Below are 20,930 nucleotides of genomic sequence, written 5' to 3'. Positions count from 1 at the left end.
GAGAATAAGGAGGAATGAGGTGCACCAGTACTGAGGCCCCACAGTTGAATGAATTGTCCCACTCAGTGCCTTTCCACAGGGATTCACATTTGGGCCCACCCCTTCTGCTGCTTTTGGAATTTTTGGTGGTGATTCTTGCTCCCAGACCCTGGGAGAACTTCCTTTTTCTTTTCCTCTCCCCACATCCCTCTACTAAACACTGTCTTCTGGGATGGCCTCCAGAAGACTTAGTGAAGCAGTTCCCAAACTGTTGGTTGCACCTTCAGCAGATGGGTCACAGAAATTCCTACTATGCAGAGGATGATATTTTTCTCCTCATAGTGTGACCTCACACACATGGCATGTGCGAGGTCTTGTTGCTTGGAGGATGCCATTTTGCTCTACAAAATGGCATCCTTTGCACAGCATGACCTCACATGCACTATATGTACAAGCTCATGCTGAGCAGAGGATGCTATTCTGCTCTTCAAAATGGCATTCTCCTTGCTGTCCGGGGTCCCGGCAGGAAAGCCCCCATTAAAATGGAGTCGTGCCAGCAAAAAGTTTTGGAACTCTTGGCTTAGTGCCTGGGTTCCTATCTTCCTCCACAGTTAGCTTGAGAGGTCTGGTAGGTGACAGAGACTTTCCAGTTGTGTGCTACATGAGGGTCAGGGGAGGTCTCTGTCTGGTTTACCTAAAAATCCTAATGGTCGTACCTGTTGTGGCCCTCCTTCTCTTGAAGACATGAGATGAAAGGAGTGATCTGTTCTCCGCTGAAGACAGAAATGGTAAGTAGGGGGCCTCTCAGGGCTGGGTTTTACTAAACTAGAGTTGGTTTGTATGGTGATGGGTTGCCTGGAGAGGAGAATTTTGTAGCCAGGGAAGTGCTAAGTGCATCAATCCAGGATCGCAAACATTCAAGAACGTAGGCTGACTACTCACTAGTGTACAAGGTTTCAGCAAAACACCTGGACTACTTGCACAATCCCAGCCATCATGAGAGTACCTATGGTATGTATAGAGAGAGCCATTGGAAATGGGGAGGAAAATACATTGAACTTCCCTATTTTCCTCCTCTTTCATATTTGAGCTGTAAAACGGAGGGCATTGTGTACTTGGCAGACAATATTGCCTATCACTTGATCCAGAGCAACACTTCCCACCTCTGATAGCCGCAGGCTCTGTAAATTCCTGAGTGGATTTTGATGCCCACCTGAAATGGATTGTGGATACCCCACTGTGCATAATTCTCCTGACAATGCACAATGGGCAGTGGCAGTCAAAAAGTAACTGCCTGCTAATCTGTTTCCACAAACAAAATTTTGATTGCATGAAGTAGAAACCTTGATTATTTTTCCACCAAACCTCTTCGATAGTAAGAATGAAACAAAGACTTCTGATTGATTGTTTGCTTTTTATTGTTTTGTTTTGTTTTGAAACTAACAAGGCTCCAGGTTTGGAGACTTACAATGCTCCTTGTTGATAGATTATTATAAATGGTTTGGGTATGTCATGATTTAGTTTTAACAACTCTTTTTGAAGGGGGTTAAATTTCTAACATCTATCTACAGTAGAACCTCAGAGTTATGAATGCCTCGGGAATGGAGGTTGTTCATAACTGTGAAATGTTTGTAACTCTGAACAAAACTTTTACAACTGAACCTTGACTTACTACAGTTTTGAAACTTTACTATCCAGAAGAAAAATGCTGCTTTCCCTTTCTTTTTTTCGTAGTTTGTTTAACACAGTACTATACTGTGTGTGCTTTTTTTCCCCCTTCTGCTACTGCCTGACTCTGTACTTCCAGTTCCAAATAAGGTGTGTGATTCACTGGTCAGTTCATAACTCTGGTGTTCGTAACTCTGAGGTTCTACTGTAACTTTTTGTTTTTTGAAGTGCCTCTCTGAACTGTAAGTGCATGTAGAAAGGAGAAGTTGCAACTGAACGTCACCTGAGTTTTCCTGCAAACAGGTGACCCTAGAAGATGAACAAATGTAGGTACTGTGAGACCAATAAGAGGAGCAGATTCCAGAGTTGTGGGCTGCTCACAAAGGATGCCCCGCCAGTCGCATGCTGATGTTTACATCAAGAGAATATACTAACTCAAGCACCTCTGATCTCAGGTGCTATAGCAGAACACTAGAAGAGAGGTGATCTGTCAGGTTGCTCTCATTAGCGTGACCACCATTGCCGTTTGTTTCTGTGTAAGTCTCATTTTAGCTGCCGGGATATTGAAATTTATCATGTGGCAGTAGAAATGAGAAAGATGCCTCTGTAACAGGAGGTTTCAGAGTAGCAGCCGTGTTAGTCTGTATTTGCAAAAAGAAAAGGAGTACTTGTGGCACCTTAGAGACTAACAAATTTATTTGAGCATAAGCTTTTGTGAGCTGCGTCCGATGAAATGAGCTGTAGCTCACGAAAGCTTATGCTCAAATAAATTTGTTAGTCTCTAAGGTGCCACAAGTACTCCTTTTCTTTCTGTAATAGGAGGCTCCCAATTTATTGCTCTGTGGCAGATTAACTAGGTCTGATTTTGTTGTTCTGCAGAAACTTAGCCTTCACGAACGTGGACCCCGACTTGACAGCGTTATGTGCCATATACGACTCTCCAAGATCAAGATCTGACTCAGGAACTTGGAATCTAGCTAGAAAGACAGTACAAAGTATACTAGGATTATGATACATTAATTTTCCAGTAGTACCTAAAAGCTGTCACCTGGTTGGGCACCACTATGCTAGGTGCTATATGAATATGTGAATGACAGCTTCTTTCCCAAAGATCTTACAAACTGTAATTGTTACTGTAAACATTAATTGCCATTAATAGGAACATTGAGAGTGAGAAGTCCAAAGGCAGAGTGTTGCTCTGATCTCTACTGCTTCCATTTTTCCTTTTCCCCATTCTTCGTCCTTTGGTTTCCTAGCCCACCATTTCATACCGTCTTGGTCTTTGCCATCTTGTATGTGGGTGTTATGCAATCGCCCTAGCAGAGATCTTCTGATAGTCAGCTTACCAGTATATTCTGGGGATTTAAATCTGAAATATTCCTACAGCTGCATCCTAGTTACTTGATGAAGAACACATTGGATTGTTTGACTAACTTGGCACTTTTGAATGTGTTTATCCATAATTCATATGGACTTGAACTGAATAGAGTCATATGTGGCAATACCACCAGACTGGAGGTATATAGGACATTCCTTGCAGCACTCGGACCTACCTGTGTCACAGTATTGCCCATATCTTAAAGTGCTTTGTGGAAGTTCCTCCCAGTATATTAAGTCATTCTGTTAGCTTTGTATGGCATGGTAGTCTGTACCTTACAAGGTAGTGGGGCCTAATGGTCAGCTCAGCCTGTCATGTGGCATAGCCCTTTAGGAAGTTGAAATGGTCTGGCTATACATACAAGGATCTGGGAGACACCGGAAGAGAGAAAGCGGTCCTGGGAGTAAGAAGTGTTTGGGAGGAAATCCTTTTAATGTTTAAGGGCCTGGGGCCAACAGTCTTGCAGAGAGGGCAGGGCAAGGCTCCCTTCTCATCCAGCCAACTGGCGATGAACTGCGTGAAGGTGACCCACATAAAGGCTTCCTCTCTGACAGCAGAGCAGGCACCGGGAGATAACCATTGGGAGAGACTGGCCAGTTGAGAAGCCTGAAGGCCAATTAAGGAAAAGGGGGCCAGATTGGGGGAGAAGCTGCTAAAGGCCCAACAGCTGGCTAATCCCCAGCTCAGCTCCAGAGAGGTTGAGGGCTCCTGCTTAGGAAGGGCTAGAAAATCTGACTAACATAACTCAGCTCTAGGGAGAAGAGTCAGGGAGATTCCTGGTTAAGGAGAAAGTGTGGAGCTAACTAATATAACCCAGTTTCAAAGAGGAGAGCAAGAGATTCCTGCTTAAGGAAGGACGAAAAAGGGGTAACCCTGAGGAGGAACTGGAAAGGGTTTCTGGACCACAGACTGTCTTCAGGCAGAGGAAAAAAGTCTCCTGAAGGAACGAGCCAGAGACTCCTAGTTGGACGAAGCCCAAGGTGATGAATGTATGTGGGTCTATCCGATTGAGCTTCTACTTGTGCTGATGGCTGTCATTAATAAATGAGATCCTTGAAGGGGGTGCTCTCTGATTAAAAAGGGGTCTGTCTGTACTTGTTCATAACCCTGGGAAGTAAGGCAGGACTCACCTGCGACACTACTCCTGACCAAAAGGGGGCACACCAGCATGACCTTCATGCCATCACACTTGGGTTTCAACACGCCCTTCTGCTGCTGTCTCTCTACAAGTCTGGTTGTATTGCCCATTGTGTTTGACCTTCCTCAAGAAAGCAAGTGGTTGTGTGTGGTTTTTAAACTATGAAATGTGAAAACCCTTAACTTGGAAAATATTACTTCAGTTTCAGGTTTAAAGAAAGCGCAAAACAATGTCAATGATTGATCACGTTTCCTAGAAGAAGAAATATCTCATTTGTATATTGCATACAAATACCAGCACTTGCTGTGCAGGTGTTAATGCTGCCAAAGTGCACAAGTAGGTGTTAGTGCACAAAGCTGAACCTGCTTGAGTGGAGGCCAGGTTGAGGCCCCATTGAAAATTAGGCCCAGAATGTGAGGCTTATATTTTCATAATCATTTGATTCAATCAAAAGCTTTAATATTTTAGGCCCTGACTCAGAAAAACATCCTTATTCAAGAAAGCACTTGAATGTGTTTGAATCATATTGAACTCAGTGGAACTTTAGCACATGCTTAGTGTCATGTATGCACTTAAGTGCTTTCCTGAAATGGGACTTTAATGAGGGGGGCAGTGCTTGATGAAATGTTGGTTGATAAATCAGATTACAACGGAATACACTCACAGAGCTAAATTCTATGTTAGGATCTCAAAAGCCCAAATGTTTAATTCTGGATTATCTATCGTATTTGGAAAACAGTAGGCTCATAGCTCTCAGAACCTTTAGAGAATTGTTACGTTAGCTCATCCCTGGCATCATCGTCTTGGCACCATTTTCTGTCTTTCTATAGCACATGAAGGATTACAAAACATCTCTTCCCCACTTAAATGAAACGTTTTCTTTATATGGAAAGTGTGTTTCCCTTTTATAAGTGTTGATGCACCAGGGTGTCTTATGTTTACTTGTTAATTCCAGAGGATTTATCAAACATGCATATAGGAATATTTATCTTTGAATTAATGTCAAAATAACATTGTCAGTTTCTTTGGAAAATATTCAAAATAGAAATACTCAATAGCCATATGTTTCTACATATATCAGGACATATAAAATTATTCTACATCCTAACTAATGAATACAGAGCATCCACTGGCTGTGCAAATTTCTACTGGAAATGCGTCAGTCTTACCAGACATTCAAGCAAAGTAAAGTTACTGTCAACTATCTTTTGATTGTTCCAAGTTGTAATAAAAAAACCCTGCAAGACACCTGTGGAGTATGCAGAAAGTGCATGTTTTCATTTCCTAGCCTGACCTAAAAATTATCCTGAAGCATTATTTTTGTTTTAGGATTAATCTGAGAATTTATTTGAATGCACAGTTATCAAATGCAGTTTTATCAGTTCAGAAGCAGCAAGGTTTGAAACCAGCCTTTGGAGACTTCAGACTTCAAACTTTTTTCCTTCTACCTTTCATTTCTATACCACATACATAGAACTATAGTGAGAGAATTGCTAACAGTATTGAATTGCATTACTCCTTTCTTTCTCCTTTTTCTTTTAGAGGCCGATTTGATAAATGGAATTGTTCCAAGTCTTGTGTGTGAAAGCAAGGCTGGGATAGACCAAAGAGTTGAATTTCTGCCAAAACAAACTTCAGTGGAACTGCTTAACTCCTGCAGTGCTGAACCCTCTGACACCATAGGGACTTGTGCTTTTAAGGGCATTTCTGTTTTCAAATATGTATCTTCATGACAAACAGCACACATCCTTTGGACTGTACACGTGCCCTTTTTAATGGATGTATTTCATGTCCTAGGACACTCAGGTGAGATTTAACTAGTATTTGGCAAGGAGAAAAAAGATTGTACCAGACCAGAAAATGTGTAACTTAATGGAGGCCATTGAATAACTCTAAAATACACTAAAAAAAATTACATAGTTGAATATGCAGTAGCCAAAGATGAACTATGATGATAATGTAACTTGTCATATAAAAAAAAAACATTTAAAACTGTAAGTGAAGTTCTTGTGCACCAAGATGTATGGCATAATCCTGTGTGGCAACTCACTTAAATGTGAGAATTGAGGGCACACAGCACCTTGGCAAATTGGGTCCAAAGTACTATGCAGTTAGTTTAAATTAAGGATTTGATTTTTCAAAACCACATGGGAGATGCTTTCTGTGCACTAAGCTTTTGCATTCCACAAATTTATATAGTATATATTTTAGGGCTGGATGTTAGGTTCTTTATTTATGCTTTGTGTGTTAAATCCATGAATAAGATTTTAGTAATACATCACAGCATGGAGAAAGAATCATTTATGGGAATATGGTTAGATTAATCTTTTGAACTGAATTTATATTTTCAGTTTGATATTTCAGACTCCAGACTCCATTTTTTGTGTGTACAACTTTGCACATATACTCTTCCAGCACTCATAATTTAATGAGAGTGTATAGAATTGTCATACACAAAACCTATTTGTCCTGTTGAGGTCCATGCATTTAAGTTTGATTGCTGTAGAACTACAGAGGTAGGCATGAATAGCTGTGCTTGTATAAATGAAGGCCAGGTTGAGGCCCAATTGAAGATTTTTAGAAGTGCGTTGCCTTAAAGATGGGAGCCTCCTACTACTGTCTCCTATGCATTTTGCTTCTCTCCATGATAAAATATTCATTTAATAGAAGCTTAATTAAAAAGTATTGGCTACAAAATAAAAAAGCAGCCAGATATGCTCTGTTAGTCAGTGTTTGCATCTTAGTTATCCACAATCAAATACTTTGGTTTTTCTAGCAGACCAAAATATTTGAACACTTGTAAAAGTAGCAGGTTGATGAAATCTCCTATTCATCCCTAGTTCATCCATACTGAAATTCTTTTCTAGTACATAACTCAGGAATAATTATAAACACAGTTGCTGTACATGGTGAGAAAAGTGTCCAAAAATATAGTGGTATGTCTCAGAATCTGGAGTTCCTAGATTGGCTCGCTAAATCTATTTATTGGGTGCTTCTTCCAGGGCTATGAAGGCTCAGCAGAAAAAATCAAAAATGGCACCAGTGTGTTCCTAGCACAGTAGACACAGTAGGTTGATAAGTCAGTCTGATTTTGAAGGAACGTAGGATGTCTTCACTTGTTGTTTTGAAACCAGTGTTTTCTTCTCATTTCAGTAAGATTTGGCCAAAACATGTCTGTCTAGCAGACATGTGAGAAGACTAACTTTGGGGTCCACTGTGCTGATCCTCCCCATTCAGCTGTTGAATGCTCTAGAATGTAATGGAATCTTGAACCTGCTAAACCCCAGTCTATCATCTGGCATGTTACAGGATTTGAAGCAACAGGTTTATGTGGAAGCACTGTGCTTGGGTCCAACAGACCAGTACTTTCAGCTGTAGCTGGCATCCTCTTTACAGAGTAGAAGGTAGCTGTGTGGTGGAGGTGTGGGAGGCTAGAATGCGAGACTGTTGGGTAGTCAAAGGAAAGGAGGCGGAAAGAACACCCTCTGACCATTAGTCACTCCACCTAGTTGCCAAATGTATTCAAGACAACTTGTGACAAGCCAAACATTCACCTCATCTGGACAAAGTTTATCCCCCCCCTTCTCCCCCCCCCCCCCCAATATTTGGTTGCTCTGCTCTCCTGGATAATACTAATGAGCTCCTCAGCCAGCTTTTTAAAAACTCTTGGATGCAAGTTATCTGGACCTGCTGATTTTAAAAATTTCTAACTTTGGTAGCTGCTGTTTAATTAGAGGAATGGAAAGAATGTTATCGTATGATATGACTACATCTTTTTCCCAAATAAAGAACAGAAATATTTACTGAACGCTTTTTCTGCGTTAATGAGGATTCTTCAATGTCTATTTGTTAATAGACCAATACCATGCTCAGGATTCCTTATTGTCCTTAAGTCACTTGGCATAGATTCCTCCATGTGTCCCTTTGCTTCCCTTATCCATTTTCCTAATTCCCAGCTTCTGATTTATATTCATTACTATCAACTTCCCCTTTCTTCCATTTATTATATATTTTATTTTAGCTGCCTTCACTGCCCTCCTAAACCAGTACTTTAGTCAAGATTAGGCAAAGCAGCCCAGAGGACTTGGGAGCTCTGCAGTGTTTCAAAATGTAAACAAGAGTACTGGTGGAAGACAGTGAAATCATTAGGAGATGGCACTGGTTTTATGAGAAACTGCTCAGTGAAAGGGAATGCAAAGAAACCATTGAGGGAAGCATGTGCAAGCAACAACCTCAGAAGGCCTACCATCATGGTGGAGACACAGGCATTACTCAAGATGATGAAACAGGGGAGGGTAGTGGGACCAAACAGTATACCAATTCAGGCATTTAAAGTATTAGTCCATGATGGAATGGTGGTGGTGAACTTTTTCAGTTTAGTCTCTGTACTGGAAACAATGCCCGACAAGAGGAGGAAGATAACATTGGTCCCCATCTTCAAATGTAAAGATGTGCAAGAATATAGTAAGTATCAGCCCGTCAACTTAATGAGTCATGTGAGGAAATCACTGGAAGGAATTATTGAGAAGAGACTTCAGGAGGAGCTGGAGCATCCTGTAACCAATGCTGGTTTATATCAGGAAGATCAACAATGGATGCAATGTTTGCAGCCTGAAGTCCAAGGGAAATGCAAGAATTTGCACTTAGTGTTTGTGGATCTAGAGAAGGTTTATGACAGAGTTCCTAGAAAATTGTTATGGTTGTACCTGTTGTCGTGCAATCTGCCGGAGACACATGTTCAGACTATCATGCATGTGTATGAGAGTAGCACAGCCGTAGTGAAAAGCAGCTGCAGCTACAGTGAGTCATTCACTGTGAGAGTAGGACTTCATCAAGAAACAGCCATAAGCCCCTTGCTATTTGTGATTGTAATGGACACCTTGACACAGGAAGCTAAGTGAGAGGCTCCATAGAGCTTGCTTTTTGCTGATGACATCCTGTTGTGCTGTGAAGATAAATATGAATTGGAAAGTGACCTATAGCTATAGACTTCTGTGTTAAAGAACATGGCTTACATATCAGCTGACAAAAGACAGAATTCATGTGATGTTTTGTTGAGGGACAATGAAAAGCCAGTAAAACTCTATTGTATAGAGTTAATCTGTGCAACAATATAAATACCTCAGTTCAGTGTTGAGCCATGATGGGAATGGGGATATGGATGTTAGGAGCTGTATGAAGAGTGCTTGGTGTAAAGGGAGGGTTTTGACTGAAATCCTCTACAATAAGAATATGCCAAGTAAACAGAAGAGGAAAGTGTAAAAGATCATTATTAGGCCAACTATGATGTATGTGTCAGATTGCTGGTCAATGAGGAAGAGAGAATAATTAGCACTTCACTGCTGAAATAAGAGTGCTCCAGGAATGCTGGGTAAGGCACTGGGTCAGAAAGCAGATTGGCTCACTCAGTTTCGTTAGGTAGCCTTGTCTCAGGTAGCCCCCTATCAAAGAACAGCTGAGGGAGTATTGACTGAGATGGCTGGGTCATTTGAAACGACAAGTGGTGGGATATGTTGGTCAGAGAGAACAAGAGCTAGTAGTCACGGAACTAAGACCACGAGGAAGACCTAGAAAAAAGGTGGTTCAAGGTGCTGAAGTTGGGGATACGAAGGCTGGTGTTGGCTTGAAAGACACACTTGACAAGAATGCTTGGAGACTAACAAGAGCCACCAATCCCAATTGAAGGGACAAAGAGGAAGGAGATACAGACATATACAAAATCCTTCCTAATCCTTGATCCCTTTCTCATGGGAATAGAAGAAAGATTATTTTGTGATTGTTGTTAGGCTGAGGCTCATGGAGCTGGGTTCCATTTCCTTCCAACTTCCTAAGTGACCTTATACAAATCATTTAATCTCTCTGTGCCTTGGTTCCCAATCTGCAAAATAAGGTGGACATGAGCCATTCAAGGAAACATAATAATAGTCAAATTTTCAGAAGGGCTTTTACCTAGCTCTAAAATTTCAGGATCCTTTTTCCACATCTGATTTTTTTGGTATCTGTTGTTCTACACCCTAGATTTTGGCCACTTGAGTTTCCATGTCTACTATATTTCAATTATGTAAAAGCTGATTTGTAAATGAAAATATGTGGATTCATAACTGAAGTTAAGTCCCTGACAAGTGTACATTCTGTGACTAAAAATGTAGATGTAGAAACTTGGATGCTCAAAAAACTTGGCAGTTTTTGAAAATGTGTTCCTATATTGAGTAGCAGCTGAACTGATACTCACTTCCTTGTTGTTGTTGTTTTTTCTACTTCCATTTCAGTTGTTGTTTTCCCAGTAAACCATGCCTGAAAGATCCAATTCGTTGTGACTTTGGTGGGTGAGGGAAGAAAGAATCAACTGTAGTCGGCTCTTATCTGTCTGCTCTACTCAGGCCAAGTAGTGACCAATGAGCCTAGCAGATGTATCTACTTCTGAAGGCTGTTTTGGGAGCAACCTGATTAACCAATTTCTCCTTTCTCCCCGGAGAAAATGGGACAGCAATATAGCTGAGATCTGACAACTCATTACATAGCAGAAGAATATATTGTTGACCCTGGGCTTGTTGACATTAGGATTTGAATCTGATCTTTTGCTTTTACTCAGAAGAACAGCATCCAAGCAGAACTTTCTTCAAATCTTTCAGCTACTGTAATAAGACACATGTTGGCCAAGAATACTTGAAGCAACTTAATGAGCCAGATTTTGTTCCCAGTTGTGCTTGTGTAAATGCAGGGTAACTCCACTGACTTCAGTAGAGTTACTCTAGATTTACACTCATGTCACTGAGATCATAATCTGGCCCATGACTTTGGTGAACAAGCAGCCTGCCTTTTTGCTTGTTCCCTGTTGGGGGCAGGGGTTATGCCAAGGTTCTGCTCCCCTACCCCCTCCTTTCACAGCTCTTGAAGGCATTATCTGTAACTAATTAATTATGTTAAATGTGAATAGATGGACTGCAATGTTTCAATCTTGCACTGGAAAATGAGAAGTACTTTTTTTAGGCAACAGCACCCCCTCAATCCATGATTTAATGGATAACATCCTAGTCTCTTTCCTTGGCAACAGGGCACAGCAATTGTAGTGATTTGTGTACAAGATAGTTAGCAGGAGATGTTCAGTGGCAAATCTGTCATGTTTGTCTATATCTGGGATTATATGGGAGTGGAAAAATACAAGTGGGGGAAGTGGCATTAATACCATATACTGCGTAAGGAAGACTACTGGAATATTGTGTCCAGTCGAGAGCAGGCTGAAAATTTTTTGACAGAGCAATTTTTGTCTAAATTTAAATGTTTCATGAGAACATGTCAAATTAGATGAAATTTTCAATGACAGTGTTGAATTATTTTTACTTTCTTGTTTCCTTTTTCCTTTTTTACATTATAATAGGAATGATACAATAATGTTACAATTTAAATTATTATTTTGATATCAATTGAAACATTTGAATGTTTTTGAATAATTTTATTTATTTTTTGAATTTCTGTTCTTCAAGAAAATTTGAAATTTGACTTTTTTTCATTTTGAGTCAGAATGAAAAAAAGTTTTGAAGGGTTGGGAATGCCTATGGGACAGGAATTTCATTTTCTGAGTTCTAGTGCCACATCCTAGAAAGGATGTTGATACATTGGATAGGGGTTAGGAAAGAACTACAAGAATGATCTGAGGTCTGGAAAATGTGCCTTACACTGAGTCTAAAGAATCTCAATTTTGTTTAATTTCACAAAGATTAGATATATTTATCATAGTCTAGAAGTAGCTGTATGCGGACAAGGCTGCTAAATTAAAGAACCCTCTACTATCACAAAACAAAGAGGGTGGCTAAACTTAAACCTTTGAAAACCAGGAAATACTTTCCACTGCCTCTGGCTCTTTAGCAATGGTTACCCTGGCCACAGAATGCTCTGGTTGCATGTTGGTCCCTTCACTGCCTCTGCATCATCTCATCTCCCATCTTTTTGTCTGTCCAACACAGGCTAGTAGTTCTTCCCTATGGAGAGGTTGGTGTCAGCATGGGACATGGGGGTTGAGGAGCTGGGGAGAAGATGCTGGGACAGTGCAGGGACTAAGATGGAGTCTGTGGGGATACTTTTGAAGGAGTGGGGGAGAACAGACATGAGGCATCCTGAAAGGAAAGATGGTCCAGTGGTTAGGACTTGGGAAGCCTGGGCTCAGTTCCCTGCTTTGCGACAGACTACTGGTGTGAGTCCATTAGTTTGCCCATCTGTAAAAAACAAAAACAAAAAAACCCAGAGGTGGTGGTGGTAATAATAATACCTAGTGCTTTTTGTCAATAAATCTCATAGCGTTTTCCTAACTCAGAGGTGAAGATAGATACATTCATGATTGTGAGGCACTCAAGTACTACAGTCATAGGGGCTATATAAATATCTATGATAGGATGGATGTTGGGATTAGGGGAAGAGAGGTGGTATCCTCCTTTTCACCCCACTCTTCCCTGCACTGTCCCAAAACTTCCTTCCAGCTGCTCAGTCTGCCTACCACTGCTTTGATTGCATCTCTGAGTGGTGATCACTGTCTGGCAACATGTTTCATGGGGTTCATCAGATTGTCAGATATGGGGCTGGTAAGGAGTTTTTCCCTTCCCCAAGTTTTGAGCAAAGAATCCTCTGAATATCATATTGGCATTGTGTGAGGGCAGGCACAGGTAGATGGGTATCAGTCCTACCAATCTCCTAGTCCTATGGAAGGATGTGCAGCATGCACAGAAAGTAGCGATGAGCCAGATATGTGAAGTTTTAGACCTGTTCTGAACTCCGGCAAAGTTCAGACATATTTGAATCTGAGGTTTTGGTTTGAGTCCATTCTAACAGACGCTAACCAGTTCTACTAATATCCTGTCTAATAAAAGTGTGCCTGGAATTGGACAGCATATTTTAAGGGTTTTTCACAGCTTTGCTCTTTGATTCCAAAATGTATTCTCTCTTCAGAGGTGGTCTGATACTAGAGTAGATTTAACCGTATAGTTTTTCTCCCTGTTCACTCATCCAGTACACTGGATGTTTATTATTTATATTGCAGAATGCCTTAGGGCCCACAACTGAGAACTGAGCCCTGTTGTATGAGGTGCTATACGTACAGAACACAGTAAGTGACATGCTCTGCCCTTAAGACTGTGCAGTCTATTGCTATTAGTTTATACCTTGTGTGTGTCGTATTACATCAGCTGAGAATCAAAGTGGGATTTTAGAGAGAATTCTGGTTTCTCAACCTGTGGGTTATGACTCAAAATTGGGTTGCCAGAATGGGTGGCAGGATTGGCTGGGCTCAGCTCTGGGCACTGCAACATCCTACAGCACCAGTCAGGTTTGGCCCAGTCATCCCTCTATCATGGGAGGTCAGCCAGGCCAGATTTGGGTGAGTGGTGCTCTGATCCCCAGGCACCTGGTTTCTTCACGCTCTCAAAATTTGCCTTAGCTGGCCCCCTCCATCAGTGTGGCTGGGCCAAACCCGAGCAGCACTGATGCCCAGAGTGGGGAGCTGAGTTCAGCCAGCCCCACGAGACAGGAGTCGGGAGGGAGTCATTGGTGTCACGTTCTCTAATAAGTACCAGCCTCCCAATGTGTATCCCTTTGCCCTGAAGCTGGGCAAAACTCCATCTTCCATACACACCGTCCAGCTCCTTCCCCCACTGCATCTCTGACTCTTCTGCCCCCAACTGCTTTACCCTCTGCCTCCCAGGTGTGCATGTGTGGAGGCTGTCTCTTTTGGGAGCTGGAGCTCTCTTCCCCGTCCACACCCCTCTCTGCCTCCATATCCTTCTCCAGCCCCCAAACCTCCAACTCTTTCCTCACCACACTCCCTGATCCCTTGATCTCCCCACTTCATCTCCAGGCCCCCAAATTTCCCCACCCTATACTCTCTGCCGCTGGGGGTGGGGAGGAAGCTGTGTGCTTTGGGGGTGTGTCTTGGCTCACCATCCCTTCCCACTGGGGACATTCCCCAGCTGTTCAGAGCTGTCTGGAACATCTTGCATCTTAGCTCTGAGTCCCCCAGCCTCATTCACCTCAGCAGTGGAGCTGGGGGTTGGCAGATGTATCAGGCCTAGGGCAGTGCTGGGGGTCTCTGGGTTGCAACAGACCGTCAAAGCTTACAGATGGATCCAGAGCCTGAAAAGGTTGACAACCACTGCTCTAGAGCTCGCACTGTGTTAATCCGTCAGTTGTCCTGCTGCTGGGTTTATTAATGAGGCTATAAGAGATCCCTGGAAGAACAGGAAAGGTTTAAAGATCAGAGCACTGCATCTGGCATCGTTTGCCTGAGCCTGGAATATCTATTTCTTAGAGCAAGGCAGAGAAGGGAAGAGTAGGTGAAAGAAAAGACTGTAACTGAAAAAAAAAAATCGCTGGATGGGTTTTACAACCATAAATGGTAAAAGTAACCCTACTCCACTGCCAGCAAGTAGAAGGAAGGAATAAGGTTTTGATTTAGAGGAACAGCTCAGCGAGGGTCTTGTAGAGCGCTTCATGCCTGTTATAAAAATGTGATTAGCTATTAAACAGAGAAATTTAACAAGAGAATTTAAGTATCAGCAACAGCCTGCTCTCCAAGGATTGTGGATCCTTGCTTTATGGAACCCTGGAAACTGATTACATGCAGTAGATAGTTAAAGAAATCATTTAAACTTGGTGAATTAATATCTTCTTTAAAAAAACTGGATTTTTCTGATCTTTCTGACCATTTAAAATTTTTACCTCCTGCCTGTTCATCATGAAACAGGCATGTCTTCTGTACTAAATCCTTGTATCTAATTTACCTCTTCAGGCTCTTGTTTGGAGTTACGCAATGTCTAGATAAAGCTGAGGAACTAAAAGAAAGCATCTGAGGCATACTGGTACACCTTCAGGAAGTCTTGTTCTATACCTAAATATTCTCTCATTCCTCCTTTTTTTTTTTTAAACATGTTACAATTTTTCTCTGCTCAGGAGGGGTGTGTTGAGTGGCTTTAAACACCCATGCCACTCACTTCGTTAACCAGTAAGCTTGACTAATGGTGGAGGGGTGGAAGCCAACTTTCCCTCCATCTCTATACTCCATAAGATGACTGCACAGTACTTTGTCAAGCATCCAGCTCCCTCCATTACAAGAATATGGGAAACCTGAATATGAGCTTTTCTCTTTGGAATATTCAGGCATAAATGACCTCAGTTTTCAGAAATGCCTAGTATTGGTGCCTCAGTTTTTATATCTCCAACTTTACACTGTAAAAGGGCTTAGTTTATGGATTGTGGGTGCTCAGTATTTCCCTGAAAATTGGGTCTTTTTAAGCTGTCTCAGACTGGGCACCCAAAATTACATCTTGGAATTTTAGGCCAAATGTTGCCTAATAAGGGCACCTCCCCGGTCCAAAGACATAAATAGAAGGAACTCTGTTTGGGTAGTCTTATACCCCTGTGTGTGGATGAAACCCAAACCAAACTTTGATGTTACATAATTTAGATTTGACTTCCTGGTTTTTCTGAAATTGTTTGGCACTTCCCTAACATGATCAAAGTTTGTTTTTGAAATATTTTAATCAGTTTAAGGCAAAATAAATCCCCCCAGCAGCAGAAAAAGTAAAGCTCCATTAGTACTGTCAATCATGTTCTTTCTACCTAAATCGGGAATTAGCCTGCAGTTATGAGTGGCGGGGCGGGGATAAGGAGACCACTGAAAAGCAATTAATGTACTTATAAAGACATGTGTTTTTCAAATGTATCATTCTAGATTCTCTTTAAGTCATCTTTCTTGACTGTAGTGGAAAATGAGGCCTGTATAGACTTCATTATTTGTGCCATTTTTCCAAAGAAGATTGATGTGGATGGGCATGTCAGAATGGCAAAAAAACAAATACTGACTGAGAGGTGTGATGATGTAAAAAATGGCTATCTAATCTAATACTCCATCTATTAATTCAGAATTACAGTACACTTTTAAACATATGTAACTGAAAACTAATAAATGCTGCCGGTGACTTACATTTAAATACTTTGTTTTTGCTCCCTTAGTTATGCTTCTGCCAGTGTTTCATTTATAAACCCTTAGTTTCAAGGATTTATAACTTTATACAGTCTTAAATAGTCACTCTTTCTGGGAGCAATCTTTTTTTTTTTTTTTAAACACACATTTTCAAAAAAGTCAGTTTGCTCATTTCAGTACAGAAGAGCCAAAAACAGTAGTACTTTGCTATTTCTGACATTTTGGAGTGTAAAATAAACAAATTAATAGAAATCAAAATTCAGAGGTCCTGAATATGGTTTTATGCACTACACTAATTTGATTTCAAGGGTGTTTGCCATCCATTTGATCAAAGCTGAATGGTTTAAAATCTCCCTTTGGTATATTTCCATAACAAGGTCAATGAGCAATATTCTTTTAAGTCACTAACGTGTTTATAACTCTTTGGCTGCTGAGGGTGCCTTTTGCACCAGAGGAATTCTGTGATTTTTTTTTCATAATACTATAACTGATATGGTGCTACCATGAAAAACAATGTTTCTTTCTGATATCCTGGGCAAACTATATACTGTTTTTTCCCATATACACTCTGCATTTTATTGATACTGTATCAAAGATTTGTGGGCATGGTCACATTGTAACACATGTGTGACACTCTTTTCCCCCCTCCCCCACCCGCTCTGTGTGTGTATGTGTGTGTCAGGGTCAGTAGTTAAACTGCAGATGCAGCATGGGGAATCAAACTGAAGAGGACCCATTCCTCAAAGAGATTAACATAGGGAGATTAGTTAATTTGTACAGCGTAATCCTATGACACAAGAAATCCCGCACAACATTAAGGAGTGGCTGCAGGCTAGTTAATTCCTAGAAATCAAAATGAAGCTGATGTATGCAGGATCTTATTTGATAAGTGGGAAAAACGTCCTCGTTAAAGAATGGTATTGCTTCCCAAGGAGAAAAGTTTAATTATGTAAAGTTTAAACTCCAAATAGAGTGATATTCCTCTTTGTGCTGTTTAGAAGCAGGACCGAGGTGAAATGTAACAGTTCTCTCAAGTCTGCAAGTTGCAGCTTCTTACCTTGTTCCACCATTGGATTCCTTTGCTGGTTGTGAGACTGGTCGGTGTTCCATACAACTGGCTAGTCATCCATCCATGGAAGTGATCCTTGAAAACAGGAACCCAAAGCAGTAATGGATCAATATGTTGAAAAGATCATGTGGCTTGTGCACTGAAGAACTTGTCGTGGGTGTGTGTGTTGGGCTCCCAGTGTCTTGAGGCTCAGCATTGGCACATATGGTGAGTAATCACAAAGCCTTGAAAGTGTGGAGTGGGTAAAGAAAAAGTAGATGCCTCTACTTATCACAAATTGTGGAGATATAATGAATACAGTGTGTGAATTAAGTGGCTTAGGGGGAGAGTTAGTCTGACAGTGCTTTCTCCATCCCTTCTCTCCTGCTCATAAATAAACAAACCAACGCACCATGATTTATTTAGTCTGTACATGAAAATGCATCAGGAAGAGGCTACCAACTGTAATTCTGTCAGCAGAATTCCAATAAGATGACATACATTCCTTCCATTATAAGCTAGATTAACAAGGAAAAGGACTGCCTAGCCCACCTGGCGTTACACTGGCATTACATCAGACCTAATATTATTCCCTTGTTTTGATCTATCCTTCCCCAGGCTGGCAGAACACTTAGATCCATGTGGGAGAAGAAGCACTTTTTGTTACTGAACAGTGTCTGCTTCCCTCCCTCCAGCTCAGTGGTTCTCAGACTTGCTTGATGGAGCCCCCTTCTTTGTGTCTGCAGACGTTTACACCCCCAAAAAAGTACATGTACCACCACCCGGCTCCGAAGGCAGAGCGGAGAGCCGTGGCTGCTGGCCAGGTGCCCAGCTCTGAAGGCAGCAACACACCAGTAGCAGCACAGAAGTAAGGGTGGCAATGTGAAAAGTGATGTTCGTCAATATAAATTTTCACAGCAGACTTAGTGGCCCATTGCCACCCTCACTTCTGTGCTTCTGCTTTCACCCTGAGGCTGACAGCTGGAGCCCCACTGCCTCCAGGTGAGGGATTGGGTGGGGGGTAGAGCTTGAGCCTGGACTACCTCCTGGTGAGGGTTTGGGGGGGGGGGCGCTCTGGCTGTCAGCCCTGGAGTGGCAGGGCTCCGATTATCCCCTTTATCCCCAACCCAGGGCTGACAGCCAGCGCTCTAAAGCACACAGCTCATGCCTCCCATGACACATTCCCGCATCTCTCTTGGGAAGCCCACCCCGTAGTTTGAGAACCACTGTTCTAGCTGATGGAGAAGCATTTATAATGTTCCCTATGGAACAGTGGCGGGGGGGGGGGGGAGAAATAAACATGAGGAAATAGTTTTATTTTGTGTAATGACCCATCCAATCCCAGTCTGTATTCAAGCCTAAGTTAATTGTATCCAGTTTGCAAATTAATTCCAATTCAGCAGTCTCTTGTTGGAGTCTGTTTTTGAAGTTTTTTTGTTGAAGAATTGCAACTTTTAGGTCTGTAATCGAGTGACCAGAGAGATTGAAGTGTTCTCCAACTGGTTTTTGAATGTTATAATTCTTGACGTCCCCCGCACCCCCCGCAAGCGTTCCTCACACGTTCTTGTCAACTGCTGGAAATGGCCCACCTTGATTATCACTACAAAAGGTCCCGTCCCGTCCCCCCTCCCCCCGCCCCCGCCCTCCTGCTGGTAATAGCTCACCTTAAGTGATCACTCTGGTTACAGTGTGTATAGTAACACCCATTGTTTCATGTTCTCTGTGTATATAAATCTCCCCACTGTATTTTCCATTGAATGCATCCGATGAAGTGAGCTGTAGCTCACAAAAGCTTATGTTCAAATAAATTGGTTAGTCTCTAAGGTGCCACAAGTCCTCCTTTCCTTTTTATATTGATGATTACTGTCTCCCTTGGGAGTAGAAAAGGTTTGTGGGTTTTTTTTTTAATTGAAGGCGGCATAGATTCAGTCCTGCTCTAAGCAGATGCATTTTCCCTAGCCTTCATTTATACTAAATTAAATTGCACTCATTTGTTTACACTAGAGCTGAATCTGGTTCCTGCTGTACTATATTACATGTTCTACATGAACAGATCATAAGCTGTAGGTCATAGTGGGTGGGGGTAGTCACTTTCTTGACTGTAGTGGAAAACGAGGCCTTTATAGACACCATCATTTGTGCCATTTTACCAGAGAAGATTGACATGGGGAGTGTCATAAAGGTAGAAAAACAAATACTGACTTGAGTGGAGTGATAATATAAAAAGTAGCATTTCAAGGAATGTTCAAAATTACCACATTGGCACCTTACGAGTGCTAATATTGCATTTGTGCTCACATGAAGGTATTTGTTTTGGCCTGAATTCTGTTTCACTCTAACAAAGGCATAAATGGAAAAATCTGTGCTCTACCAATAATTAACAAATCCCCCATACTCGTCAATCTTAAGCTTGGTCAGGTTTCTGGAGGGTAAATGTTCCTTTAATGCTGCTCCTGCATGCCCTGCTGAAGATGTTCAGTACTTTGTCACTTCTGATAAATGTGCGTTAGTGGGAATGTGACTTTATAAACAACACTTATCTCTCAACTAACATTAGCACTCAAATTTTACCTGTCAAGAACTTGAATCATCTATGCCATCACAGATATTTTTGTGTCAGACTCATTGGCACTGACTCGCCAGCTGTAATTGTTTCCAATTTCCAGTTCAGAACTAATCCATGTAGACATGGGATTTGCCACACTGGATTAGATCATTGGCTTAGCAAATTTAATATCTTGCTTCTACGGTGATGTGTTAGAGGAAGATAAGTTCCCTTCTCCTTTTACTAAATAAAGAACCTCGCAAGATGGAAATCACTGTCAGAGCAGAAATGGCTTCCTGAAATATACAGCAGTGTGTTTGAGCCGTGAGACATGATTAGTAGTATTACAGCCATGTTTTCTTACAATTTTGTTGTTTGGTCATGAAATTATCCACTAATAAAGTATCTTTACTCTCCGGGACAAAATATTATGATTTTATTAAGTGGCATTGTTTTATTAAAAGCTTCTACTGCAACAATTCTAACCGGACAATCGGAATCATTGCCTCCAGAGGAAAATGGCATAACACGGTCATGATGTTTTATAAAACTCCACCTAGTGGGCTCCTTCTCACTGTTAACTGTATCATTTATTTCTTTAGTTGCCGTCATCTCATGGCTATAGTTGAAATGCACAACAATGTGGAATGAGTTTCTCTAGGATGCTGCATTCTGTTTCACAATGCAACATATTAAACTACTTAAAATACTTCATGAGTGATATCACATGCTTGTGGTGGGGTGTAAATTACTGCAGTGCAGTGAGGGCATTGTGAATGCTAATTCATTGTGTTTTGTCTTGCTTGGGAGTTAAATAGAGGGACAGCAGTACTTCCTCCATTGCTAAAAGCACTCCCACTCCCTCTTCCCCCTGGTTAGTTAAGGGGGAGGGATCCTTGTCAAGTAAACCTTGCATTATGACAAAATTCTATTTGTCTACGCACTTCAAGGACTACATTTAAGTAAGTTTATTATCTATTGTTGTGCAAAAAGCTAGGCAAAGATATTTTGTGCCGAGGTTTGTCAATTTTCATCACAATTTTGCACAGCTGAACTTAAAGCAGGTTATCCTCTCCTTTTGTAAGAACGTTTGGGATCCTGTCCACATCTGCAGAATTTCTTATTTTGGCTTTGGTACAGTACAGAGAAAACTAGGGTCATTACTTTTTTGCCTGCCATTGTCAATGTCGGTGTCTTAACTAACAT

The 20,930-nt window shown here is 41.4% G+C and overlaps 1 protein-coding gene and 1 long non-coding RNA gene across 2 annotated transcripts in view; one reads left to right on the top strand and one right to left on the bottom strand.

Annotated features, from left to right (window-relative positions):
- The window catches only part of FBXL7 (F-box and leucine rich repeat protein 7), a 321,349-nt gene that overhangs the window by 116,421 nt on the left and 183,998 nt on the right, over positions 1-20,930 (top strand). The window lies entirely within an intron of this gene.
- Positions 1-20,930, bottom strand: part of LOC141982713 (uncharacterized) — a 72,466-nt gene that overhangs the window by 9,487 nt on the left and 42,049 nt on the right. Inside the window, exon 2 of the long non-coding RNA XR_012638195.1 lies at positions 17,189-17,275. This is a non-coding gene — a long non-coding RNA (uncharacterized LOC141982713). The remainder of the gene's footprint in view (positions 1-17,188; positions 17,276-20,930) is intronic.

This window comes from Natator depressus, chromosome 2, assembly GCF_965152275.1.
Source record: "Natator depressus isolate rNatDep1 chromosome 2, rNatDep2.hap1, whole genome shotgun sequence".
Classification (NCBI taxonomy): Eukaryota; Metazoa; Chordata; order Testudines; family Cheloniidae; genus Natator; species Natator depressus.
This window is presented reverse-complemented; position numbering and strand designations above follow the sequence as displayed.